The following is a 13,817-nucleotide window of genomic DNA, read 5'->3' on the forward strand; positions in this document are numbered from 1 at the left end:
ACAAATCTGGAGAACCAAACATCCGTTTAAGCTCACGCAAAAAAATTGTGCGGTAAAAACTACCATTTTAGGGGGTTAACTCAAGCGCTCGCACCGGCAATTTTCAGCAGACCAGAAATGCGCTTGATTTTACCATGTCTGTAGTCGGAATCAGATTGTTGTAAATTATTTCTGTCAAATTTACCAGTAATGCGGTGGGGTGTACCGTAAATATAGTAAATTGGTCTGAATTTCCATGGTAGTTTCAAGAATGGGCATAGTCAGCTAAAATAGTTATTTTTACCACAGAATTTTTTCCCGTGCTGGAAACTTAATCGATTGGTCACTAGCTGGTGGTGACCAATCGATTAAATTTTCAGCTCAAACGGGTGTTTGGTTCTCCAGATTTGTGCTCTTGAAAATATGAAGTTTGGCTTCGATTTATCCTCACCTTAATCGAAAAAATATTTGGTAGGCGTAATAGCCATCATCATTACGCACAACCGGTACCAAATTTTTTTTTTTTTTTTCAAAAATAAGTTCCCAATTTTGAGAAATAATTCGTTAGATGCATTTCGCCATACAAATATTATGTATCCGGTAGAAATCAAGACCAACATTTATTTATAATTATTGTTTTCTCGGGCCCCGTGCGTCGCAGCTAATATGTGAATAGTGCGCTGTGTTCATAAAAATCGTAAGAATGCAGCGCCGTACTAAAAAACTGATTTCAAAATGCGGCGAGTTAAGGCGCGTCGCGAGTCTCACTGGCACGATCTGGTTTGGTGGCGGTGCGACAATATTGTTCGCTTTACCTTTTAGCGATTTTTCGTGCATAGACACTAGTGCATGGTCGTTACTATGTGGTGAGTAGCGAATCAGACCATGTATGTAACCCATTAACCAGCATTAGATGACTATTTGCTGCAGTGATCCGTAAGCATTGCGTCATGATGATATTGATGATAGACAAACAGACGTAACACATAGAACAACTAGTGCTAAAATCGTAGTCACAAGAACATGGAAATAGAAATAATAAACCATAGAAGAACAATGTCGCTGGTGTTCCCTTTGTTCTCGCTCAGAAACATGTTGGGTACATAAGTGCCGAACTGCATACATTTTCGCGTTGACATTTATAGCCCCGCCTATCTCCGCCAGCAAAAGATGTTCCTACTGCGACGCCAGCGACATTCTTCTTCTATGGTTTATTACTTCTATTAACATGGATTATGATTTAAAGCACGAGTTGTACGCCAAATGCTAGAATAGGTGTGTTTGGCCGATGGACCACCAGATGGCAACAGTGAGCAAACGTCAAACGGTGCGAGCGCTGTGAGTGGTGGATTGAACACCTGGCGTATATGTGAATCGACCGTTAAAAAGGTGGTTGATGGACAGCGACAAGAGTATGACGTCTGTTTGTCAGTGATAATTCCATGGAACAAAACAATAAAATTAGACATTTCACGGCGGAATTTTCTCTCTTTCGCTCTTCAACAAAACTTGAAAACAATGGTGCCAGTACCTGTCAACTCAATTCAACGTCCATAAATGACAACATCGTGGACTCCCCCTCCCCTCCGGTCCATAACCTCGATTACAAAGCATTATATTTCAATCCGTGACACTCACCGTACAACACAGTGTAGTCAAAAGTATAACAGGATGTCTACTCATTCACGGAAATGAAATTACCTGATATTTCCAGGTTTTAAACAATAATTCCAGGGTAAAGAAATTCTACAAAATACCTACATAAATGATTGACGAATTTTTCTTTTTTGATGACTCAAACTTTATTTTCAAAGATAGGAGTTTGGCTTCAGAACACTTAAACAAAAATAACGATAAATAAAAAATTATTTTTCACATCAATGAAAAAAAATATATGTTTATTCTAAATGTGTAAACGACTTAAGAAAAAAGGGTGATTTTGATTTAATTTCCACGGAAACCAGGAATGCTTATTAAATTACCTGAAAATGCCTTAATCATCAAAGTCAAATATGAAGAAAATAGTCGATATTCGAACTACATATAGCCTTTCTCTTAAAATGGGATTCAGATTCATGGACATCACGCGTTTTGTATTTCTCGAAACCTTATTCAAACGGACTCAAGTGATAAAAGTGAACAAACTTACTTTATCAATCCTACGTGTCTGGCAGACGAATTTCTACACGTTCCGCTCTAACTCGATTTCTCACTTTAAGAACGTTCAATGGATCATTGAATGTAGTTTTTGTCAGTGCTCACCGCATCAAAACAAAGGCGCCACTGTATATGGGATTTAACATTGTGACAGCATTGTTGTTCTGTCAAACACACAAGGCTACGGTGGTGCTATCTATGCTGTCCATAGCGGCCGTTTCGGTTATTTTAATGATCCATTTCAAAATTTACAAAACGACGAAAGTAAGATTTTCACCCAACCTAACCACTACTTTCGCCGCTCCGTTGTATGGAGAGACAAAGTGACTTAATTTTTCGCTTCATAAGCGGAAGGTCGTGGATTCAATTCCCAGCCCCTCCAAAAAATAACCCGTCTAGCCACCAGAAGACGCCGCACGGAGGACCGTGCTTAGGGGAACACATCCATCCTCCGTCAGTATCAGATGGTGACTGAGACAAACTGACCCACTTCGCAGGCAGCTAGCCTCAAACGACTCAGGAACACGGCAAAACGAACCACCGCAAGAGCAATGGACTATGGCTTATGGAAATCGATTGGACCAACAGCAGAGCACTCTCCTACCTGCTCGGTGTGAGAGCAAAAAGAGCAGAAGAGAGTGAAAGCAGATGTAAATATAGATTTGTTAAAAATAGAACTGTATAGGTAAGGAAGATACAGATAAACTGATTCCGGCACAGTAGTGGCCACGAGCACGGAGTGCCTTAAAAAAAATTACTTAACCACGAATCAAAACATAACACTACTTGAGTCGGTTTTACACTGGTACAAAAACGTCGAAAGTAACTGAATGAAACGGCTTATCATTTTTTCATACAATTTTCGTGGGAAACGATAGAAATTACCTAGTATTTGACCGCGAGCTGATTGCATGCAAAATTTGAGCGATGTACACGGCGAAAAAATGTTAAAAAGGGGATTCATTTTAAAACAGTTTTAGAAGACAGGTTATGATTCTTTTTAATTAATTTTCTCAAAACCGTATGAAAGTTACTTACGCCGATTTGAAAAAATAATCGAGATTTTTTTCATAGAAAATATGTTGGGGAAATCAGGGCTGGTAGTGACTGGCCGTTTTGAAAACAGCAACTTAACAGTCCAAAAAACACAGAAAGAAATCAAACAGGATCCACGACGTGAGAGTTCAGTTTACCATTTAAACAGACATTTCTTAAATAATATTTCTAAGACATTTTTTCAGGTGTTCGATGTGTGATTTTTCACGAATTTTCTGAGCAATTATTACAAGAATTTAGTTTTAGATACATTCATCAATTCAATCTGTATTTTTGTAATGATCATTTCCCTCCAAAGATCGTTTCATTTTTTAAGTAAGTTCCAAGCCTTCCAAAAATGTATGCATTAATTTCCCTAAGACTTTTTTGAACATTTTCGATCGCTTGAAGATGCTCTTTAAAACTCTTCCATTTATATTTCAAAGTTCCAAGGAAGTTTTCATTGATTTTTTTTTTCCCCAATCAATTATCAAGGAATGTCTCTAGAGAAATGTCAAGGAACTTTTTCAGTATTTTTGGAGAACATTTTGCAAAAAATTGGGAGGAATTTCTAAAGAAAACCCTTCAGCAATATCAGATGAAATTTACGTGGATTCTAAGTATGTCTTGATGAATTCCCTACGATGTTCTAGAACTCCTAGATGCTTGATGAAATTATTTCTAGGATTTTCTTGATAAATTGCTAATCTAACTGAAAAAACATTCGAAGCTCTGAATAATGTCCTACATGACTTTTTGAAGCACCAATCACCGAAGAAATTAATGTATGAATGATTTGACTGTAATAATATTATTGACTGGTGTGCAACCTTGAATGCAGTTGTGAAGAATACACGAAGATGTGGAAATTTTATTTAAAAAAATGATAGCAATGATATTTTGATAAAATGCCGAGAGAAATTTCTAGAGAAACTTGATGAGGAATACCAGGTTGAATTTATTGAAAATTATTTGGAAAAGTTTATAATAGATTTCATCGAACATTGTCGGAAGAAGGTTTTGGGGCAATTAATACGATTCAGAGTAATGATAAATGAGTTTTTAAAATAACCCTTATAAAAATTCCTGGAATAAATGAGAAAAAAATGCGTAGTAGTATGATTTTTTTCATAACTCTGGAATAAATAATTGTGGAAGAACTCCTGTAGAATTCGTCGGAATCCTCCTAGAAGTAACAACTGGAAACCAATGAAAGAACCAGTAAAACAACATGTAGAAGAAATCCTGGGATAATTGCTATGATTTTAATAAAGGAATATCTGCGAAAATTACTGGCCAAATTCTGAAGAAAATCCTCTAAGCATCCCTTGAAAAATCGATGGTGGTATTCCTGAAGGAATACCTGAAAGTATTCCAGAAGAAATCCCTGGAGAAATCACTACACGGAGACGGAATTCAACTCAATTTTGGGTTGTTTCAACGCAATTCCGTAGTTGAGCCCAATAACTCAATTTTGGCTAAATTTCCAAGGTCCCCACTAGGTAGTTTGGCTTTAATTCCATTAGAAAAATATACTCAATTTTGGGTTGATTTAACGCAAAATTGAGTTCTTTCGACCCAAACAATAGAAAAGTTGCATTTACCCAAATTTGGCTTATTGGGCCAAAGTACCCCCATTGGGTAGATGCAGCTCTCTCTATTTTTGACAACATTCATGTGGGAGAAAGAGAAAACCGAGAGATTTTGGGTTGAAAGTATAATCGATATACTTAATTTTGGGTAAAGTAAACTCAAAAATTAGGTAAAAATATTTCTCCGTGTAGAATTCTTGAATCATTCCTCGGGATCTGAGTGAAAGTTATTAATAACTTGTGAAATAGTCGCGTCTAAGGATCTACTGCAAGTAGATTAAGGTAAAAAGTGACTTTAGAGACCATTTTAATTGAAATTGAGACTGAGACCGTACATCACAAATCAAGCGTGTGCTACAATAAGGGCGTAAGTCGCATGATAGTAGAAGCATTAACCTAAGAATGCTAATGTCGCTACTGTTCGTGTTACCAACATCTAGTTTGCCACGCGCTGACAGTTGAGTACCGGTCCTCAAAGTGTCAAATAAATTTCAAAATCATCCACTACAACATGGCATCGAACAAACAATGAAAACATACAGTTAAAGGTGATAATAACCTTATTCAGTTTTGTGAGAACAGCGCCATTAGCGTTCTACTACTAATATTTCTATTCGCATGATCGATTTCTCTTCATCGATCCTCTCTTCCGTTAATAAAGACGAAAAGACGCAAGTTTGTCAGCAGTTTTTCACCTCAGGAGGCAAGATTGCATTACTACCTAGCGTCCTAAAGTAAAAAAATGTCAACAAACCCGCATCTTGTCACCTTTATTCACAGAAGAGAGGATCGACGAAGATAAATCGATCATGCGACTTACGCCCTTATTCTAGCACACGCTTGAAATATACTTTTAAGAGACTTAAAATAGTAACCAAGGCTCTAAAAAGTGCTTACGTGAGAAATGTTGTAATCTTTGCTCTTCCCTACAAAGTTTAATATTTCTGTAGAATAGGCCAACAAAAAAATGTAGGAAAATTTGGAATGCTCACAACAATGTTTCATAAGCTTATTAATGACACTCAACTGGAACTGAAAACTGTACTTGCCTTTACCAATTTGGCCATCTTAAATTCTGCTTCATTGCACATGCTTTATGCTGAATACATAAAAATGGCTAAGCACATAAAGGACTTAACATCGTTAGTAACGTGTATTTTTTTTTTGGTTACAAAGATTTTGTGTCACAAGAAGAACATATTCTACCATGTATTCGTGCTTATTCTGCGCGGCGTGTGAGTCGAGACGACTTGCTCTCACCGCGAGTGACGTGAGACGACTAATGTTAATCAAATGGGAGCGAGTCGACAATTGTCACCTCATTCGACTCGTCTCACCTCACGCGCCGCGCAGAATAAGCACGATTACTAATTCCAGGTTTTTTCCAGGTTGAATGAAATCCCCTGATAATTCAAGGTTTTTCCAGGTAGTAGACACCCTGCATGGTAATGCCAAAAATGTCAAATCTAGAATGTTTCTAGTCATAAATACTACAACTTTGGTTAAATAAACAGAATATATTTTCTTGTGTAGTATAATGCCATTCTACGACTGGCGTGAGGTGAGAATTGTCGGTGTCGTATAGCGAGGTGACAATTTTCGACTCGAGGGAAGTGACTCTCCATTTGATTTACACGGCGAGTCACTTCACTCGAGTCGAGAATTGTCACCTCGCTATACGACACCGAAAATTCTCACCTCACACCAGTCGTAGAATAAACCCAAAATGGAGAGTCACTTCAATCGAGTCGAGAACTGTCACCTCGCTATACGAAACCGACAATTCTCACCTCACTCTCACTTGTACTTTTGTGTTTATTCCACGACTGGCGTGAGGGGAGAATAGTCGTCTCACTTAGAGTGAGCGATTCCGACAGTCGAATGCAGTGAGAATGGTCACTAGGAATGAACTCGAGTGAACTCTCGCTGTATTCCGAGAGTCGGTGTATATCGACTGTGGTCGTTGTTTCGTGAGTTTTCCATCCCGACGAGAGTCGTAACGTCCTGGCCTATCGACTGGCTAAGAAATGCATGTGAAGATGTAAGTTTCATTCAAATTATTTGAATTCAGGCTTGTGCATTACCAAGTAGGTGAATCTATTGGGGTATTTGCCAAAATTTTGCGCAGTCTCCCCCTGAGGGGATGACGCGCCGCGCTTCTATTCTATCTGGCGCTACGTCCCAAATGGGACAGAGCCTGTTTTTCAGCTTGATGTTTTTATGAACACTTCGACGGTTATTAACTGAGAGCTTTCTTTACCAATTGACCATTTTTGCATGTGTTTATCATGTGATATCTTGAAGATATGCTATGCCCTGAGAAGTCGAGAAAATTTTCTTTACGAAAAGATCCTTGACCGGTGGGATTCGTACCCACGACCCTCAACTTGGTCTTGCTAAATAGCTGAGCGTTTACCACTACGGCTATCTGGTCCCCACATTTTTTTCACCCCGTTTACTTGATTCGTAAGAGAGAATAACAATGGGGATCATTCAAAAATGCCGTCCATGATTTGGCGGGTGGTGGGGCGATTCGTTTACGAAAGTGTGACATGTGTTCATATCAGGATCATATTGGAAAAAAGTGCGTAAGAGGGGTCTGGAAGGAAATTTTGAAATATTTGAATCATTCCTTGCTCAAGGATGGCGCGTCATTGATGAAATTATTTCTAGGATTTTCTTGATAAATTGCTAATCTAACTGAAAAAACATTCGAAGCTCTGAATAATGTCCTACATGACTTTTTGAAGCACCAATCACCGAAGAAATTAATGTATGAATGATTTGACTGTAATAATATTATTGACTGGTGTGCAACCTTGAATGCAGTTGTGAAGAATACACGAAGATGTGGAAATTTTATTTAAAAAAATGATAGCAATGATATTTTGATAAAATGCCGAGATAAATTTCTAGAGAAACTTGATGAGGAATACCAGGTTGAATTTATTGAAAATTATTTGGAAAAGTTTATAATAGATTTCATCGAACATTGTCGGAAGAAGGTTTTGGGGCAATTAATACGATTCAGAGTAATGATAAATGAGTTTTTAAAATAACCCTTATAAAAATTCCTGGAATAAATGAGAAAAAAATGCGTAGTAGTATGATTTTTTTCATAACTCTGGAATAAATAATTGTGGAAGAACTCCTGTAGAATTCGTCGGAATCCTCCTAGAAGTAACAACTGGAAACCAATGAAAGAACCAGTAAAACAACATGTAGAAGAAATCCTGGGAGAATTGCTATGATTTTAATAAAGGAATATCTGCGAAAATTACTGGCCAAATTCTGAAGAAAATCCTCTAAGCATCCCTTGAAAAATCGATGGTGGTATTCCTGAAGGAATACCTGAAAGTATTCCAGAAGAAATCCCTGGAGAAATCACTACACGGAGACGGAATTCAACTCAATTTTGGGTTGTTTCAACGCAATTCCGTAGTTGAGCCCAATAACTCAATTTTGGCTAAATTTCCAAGGTCCCCACTAGGTAGTTTGGCTTTAATTCCATTAGAAAAATATACTCAATTTTGGGTTGATTTAACGCAAAATTGAGTTCTTTCGACCCAAACAATAGAAAAGTTGCATTTACCCAAATTTGGCTTATTGGGCCAAAGTACCCCCATTGGGTAGATGCAGCTCTCTCTATTTTTGACAACATTCATGTGGGAGAAAGAGAAAACCGAGAGATTTTGGGTTGAAAGTATAATCGATATACTTAATTTTGGGTAAAGTAAACTCAAAAATTAGGTAAAAATATTTCTCCGTGTAGAATTCTTGAATCATTCCTCGGGATCTGAGTGAAAGTTATTAATAACTTGTGAAATAGTCGCGTCTAAGGATCTACTGCAAGTAGATTAAGGTAAAAAGTGACTTTAGAGACCATTTTAATTGAAATTGAGACTGAGACCGTACATCACAAATCAAGCGTGTGCTACAATAAGGGCGTAAGTCGCATGATAGTAGAAGCATTAACCTAAGAATGCTAATGTCGCTACTGTTCGTGTTACCAACATCTAGTTTGCCACGCGCTGACAGTTGAGTACCGGTCCTCAAAGTGTCAAATAAATTTCAAAATCATCCACTACAACATGGCATCGAACAAACAATGAAAACATACAGTTAAAGGTGATAATAACCTTATTCAGTTTTGTGAGAACAGCGCCATTAGCGTTCTACTACTAATATTTCTATTCGCATGATCGATTTCTCTTCATCGATCCTCTCTTCCGTTAATAAAGACGAAAAGACGCAAGTTTGTCAGCAGTTTTTCACCTCAGGAGGCAAGATTGCATTACTACCTAGCGTCCTAAAGTAAAAAAATGTCAACAAACCCGCATCTTGTCACCTTTATTCACAGAAGAGAGGATCGACGAAGATAAATCGATCATGCGACTTACGCCCTTATTCTAGCACACGCTTGAAATATACTTTTAAGAGACTTAAAATAGTAACCAAGGCTCTAAAAAGTGCTTACGTGAGAAATGTTGTAATCTTTGCTCTTCCCTACAAAGTTTAATATTTCTGTAGAATAGGCCAACAAAAAAATGTAGGAAAATTTGGAATGCTCACAACAATGTTTCATAAGCTTATTAATGACACTCAACTGGAACTGAAAACTGTACTTGCCTTTACCAATTTGGCCATCTTAAATTCTGCTTCATTGCACATGCTTTATGCTGAATACATAAAAATGGCTAAGCACATAAAGGACTTAACATCGTTAGTAACGTGTATTTTTTTTTGGTTACAAAGATTTTGTGTCACAAGAAGAACATATTCTACCATGTATTCGTGCTTATTCTGCGCGGCGTGTGAGTCGAGACGACTTGCTCTCACCGCGAGTGACGTGAGACGACTAATGTTAATCAAATGGGAGCGAGTCGACAATTGTCACCTCATTCGACTCGTCTCACCTCACGCGCCGCGCAGAATAAGCACGATTACTAATTCCAGGTTCCAGGTTGAATGAAATCCCCTGATAATTCAAGGTTTTTCCAGGTAGTAGACACCCTGCATGGTAATGCCAAAAATGTCAAATCTAGAATGTTTCTAGTCATAAATACTACAACTTTGGTTAAATAAACAGAATATATTTTCTTGTGTAGTATAATGCCATTCTACGACTGGCGTGAGGTGAGAATTGTCGGTGTCGTATAGCGAGGTGACAATTTTCGACTCGAGGGAAGTGACTCTCCATTTGATTTACACGGCGAGTCACTTCACTCGAGTCGAGAATTGTCACCTCGCTATACGACACCGAAAATTCTCACCTCACACCAGTCGTAGAATAAACCCAAAATGGAGAGTCACTTCAATCGAGTCGAGAACTGTCACCTCGCTATACGAAACCGACAATTCTCACCTCACTCTCACTTGTACTTTTGTGTTTATTCCACGACTGGCGTGAGGGGAGAATAGTCGTCTCACTTAGAGTGAGCGATTCCGACAGTCGAATGCAGTGAGAATGGTCACTAGGAATGAACTCGAGTGAACTCTCGCTGTATTCCGAGAGTCGGTGTATATCGACTGTGGTCGTTGTTTCGTGAGTTTTCCATCCCGACGAGAGTCGTAACGTCCTGGCCTATCGACTGGCTAAGAAATGCATGTGAAGATGTAAGTTTCATTCAAATTATTTGAATTCAGGCTTGTGCATTACCAAGTAGGTGAATCTATTGGGGTATTTGCCAAAATTTTGCGCAGTCTCCCCCTGAGGGGATGACGCGCCGCGCTTCTATTCTATCTGGCGCTACGTCCCAAATGGGACAGAGCCTGTTTTTCAGCTTGATGTTTTTATGAACACTTCGACGGTTATTAACTGAGAGCTTTCTTTACCAATTGACCATTTTTGCATGTGTTTATCATGTGATATCTTGAAGATATGCTATGCCCTGAGAAGTCGAGAAAATTTTCTTTACGAAAAGATCCTTGACCGGTGGGATTCGTACCCACGACCCTCAACTTGGTCTTGCTAAATAGCTGAGCGTTTACCACTACGGCTATCTGGTCCCCACATTTTTTTCACCCCGTTTACTTGATTCGTAAGAGAGAATAACAATGGGGATCATTCAAAAATGCCGTCCATGATTTGGCGGGTGGTGGGGCGATTCGTTTACGAAAGTGTGACATGTGTTCATATCAGGATCATATTGGAAAAAAGTGCGTAAGAGGGGTCTGGAAGGAAATTTTGAAATATTTGAATCATTCCTTGCTCAAGGATGGCGCGTCATTCCCTCAGAGGAAGGCCTCGTAAAACTTTGCAAGTGCCCTTCTTCTTCCTCTACTTGGCATTAACGTCCCCACTGGAACTGAGCCGGTTTCTCAGCTTAGTGTTCTTATGAGCACTTCCACAGTTATTAACTGAGAGCTTTCTGTGCCTAAGTTGCGAAAAATGGCATTCGTATGTCGTATGGCAGGTACGATGAGATGATACTCTATGACCAGGGAAGTCAAGGAAATTTCCATTACGAAAAGATCCTGGACCGACCGGGAATCGAACCCAGACACCTTCAGCATGGCTTTGCTTTGTAGCCGCGGACTCTAACCACTCGGCTAAGGAAGTGCCCTATGGGGAACAAATTAATCGCCGCGCGGCGTTTACTATTCTTCGTGAGTGCAGCTCTAGTTATTCGTTTGATTCTAATTGTTTTGCAATGTGCCATATCGTTTTATTTGAATCTTTTAATACCGGAGTGTTCCTAAGACGTTATTCTAGGATTACCTTTAACTAATTGGACCAAGAATTTTGTAATTTTCGGAATACGTGTTGGGATTTCCTCAAATTTTCATCAAGGAATCCCTCAGAAATCATTCCAAGTCTTTCATAAGGAACTTTTAAAGGTATTCATACAATAACCCAACAAAAGTTATACCAGTATTATTCTAGTAATTCCTTTTTGGTTTTCTCAGATGATTCTACCAGGAAAGAAAGAAATAATTCGAATACATTTCAAAGATACCTTTGGGGCTGCCCGTAAACCACGTGGTCATTTTTCGTGTTTTTTCTACACACAAAATAATAAAAAATTCAAGTTTTTCTCGGTGATTTATTAAACAGGGTGTCGACTCAATTTTGAAAATAAAATTCCCTGACTTTCCCTGACCTTCCAGTCGTTTTCCAGAAAAATTCCAGACCATGGTATGTTTTAGATCGTATGAATAAACTGAGCAAAAGCTTTTACTTACTCAAATAAACCTGACAGATAACTTTTTCGAGCGTTTATTCAAGATGATATGATAAAACTGAGCACTTGAGTATTTACTTCTTAAACTTGATATTCTTGATTTAAATGATATAAATTTCATTCGTATGAATAAAGCGGTAAAAATTTAGTATAAGCTCAGGAAATTCTAAGTCACTTCTCAAACTTAATTTAAATGATATAAACTTGATTCGTATGGAAAAAGCGGTAAAAAATGAGTATAAGCTCAGATAATTCTTAGTCACCTAATGACCATAATCATTTGAAACCATCAAGCGCAAAATATACATTAAAAATGTAAAAACAGGATGTACGCGAACTACGTCAGATATAAGTTCACAAATTTCTGGCTTAAACGACTATTTTTGATATCTTCCGCTTTTTTGATTATACCATTTTTTGTATATACGACGCAACACTATCAAGATTATCCATCATGTTTTTTAGTAGTGCAAGTGCTTCCTTCCTAAAATTCCAGCCATTATCAAAGGACTTTCTTAGAGAATCGCTTCAAGAAATTCAACAGAGATTTCTCAGAAAATCCTTTTTTAATACTCAATCGTATTTTTTATAGTATTCCTCTAATACTTCTTTAGGCACTTTTCTAATATTTCTCCCCGAAACTTCTTAACTTTGTTTAGTGGAAGAATCTAATTTTTGTGCAAATTAACGAACCCTGAGAAGTTTTTTATTGCTAGGTTAATCAAGGAAGAGCCTTTTAACATATACGAACGATTGTCAGCCATAAGGAATATTGTATTCACTAGATTTCGCAAAACTTTTCATGTTGCCCGATACCTTTTCCACCCAATTTTTATCTAGTTTTTTTGACATTTTTTTGTAATTATCATCACCATGGGTGAAAGCAGAACGTTCTACTAATTAAAGTTTGAAAACTAGCCGAGGATAACTGAAAATTATTTCCTTTTTGTGGATCTAATTTAAGGAATGCTTCAAAGGATTTTTTTTTCAGGAATCGCAAAGAAATTTTTGCAAGATGTATTCATTTTTTTTCATAGAATACTTCCAATAACCTTTCACGATGATTCGTTACAGGTTATTTATTTATTTTATTAGGATTCCGATCCGATTTATCCCCCGAAGAATTCATCAAGATTTTTCTAACATAATGTTATCTAAGATTGAATAACGCGCTAAAAATAAGTTTTCTAATATTACTCTTCAATTTGTCGTGCCTCTAGCAAAGCTCGGAGGAACTCCTCTAAGAATTTTCAATGAGTATCTGCAAGTAATCTCACGGATTATCGAGCAGATCCTACAAACCAAATAGCAGAAATTTTAGATTCCAAGCATTTTCTGGAATTCCCAAAGAAATTTGGTTGATCTGATGATCTTTAGAATATCTGAAAAAAAATCCTGGGTATAATCTTAGCAAAACAAACTGTACATATTTGTGAGTAAACTCCTGGTAAAAATCCTGAAGTAACACTTGAATATTTCTGAAAAATTGAAATAGATAACAAAATGCAAAAAAAATCTGTGTAATTGCACTTTGTGGCATTATCTTAATATGCTCTTGAAAATGAAAATCCTCATTGTTTTTCTCTATTTATCATTTTGCTAAGATATTTTGAGCAAACTCGTGAAGATTGACATAATTTGATGGATTGAGTTCCATTTTTCTCAAGATCCTGAGCAAAATGAGCGGAACTAGGAAATGAGTTGATTTATGAAATTTTAAGACTTAATATTTTTGGAGCAATCTACGTCAACTTTGAAGATTGATGCTTTTTATTTCAGAATGTTTTAGATTCTGGGGATAAGTATAAGTAGTAAAGTACAGTTCACTCTACAACGATGTACTGCTTTTTTGAAATATTGATAACATTTT

This window comes from Aedes aegypti, chromosome 1 (assembly GCF_002204515.2).
Source record: "Aedes aegypti strain LVP_AGWG chromosome 1, AaegL5.0 Primary Assembly, whole genome shotgun sequence".
Taxonomy (NCBI): Eukaryota; Metazoa; Arthropoda; class Insecta; order Diptera; family Culicidae; genus Aedes; species Aedes aegypti.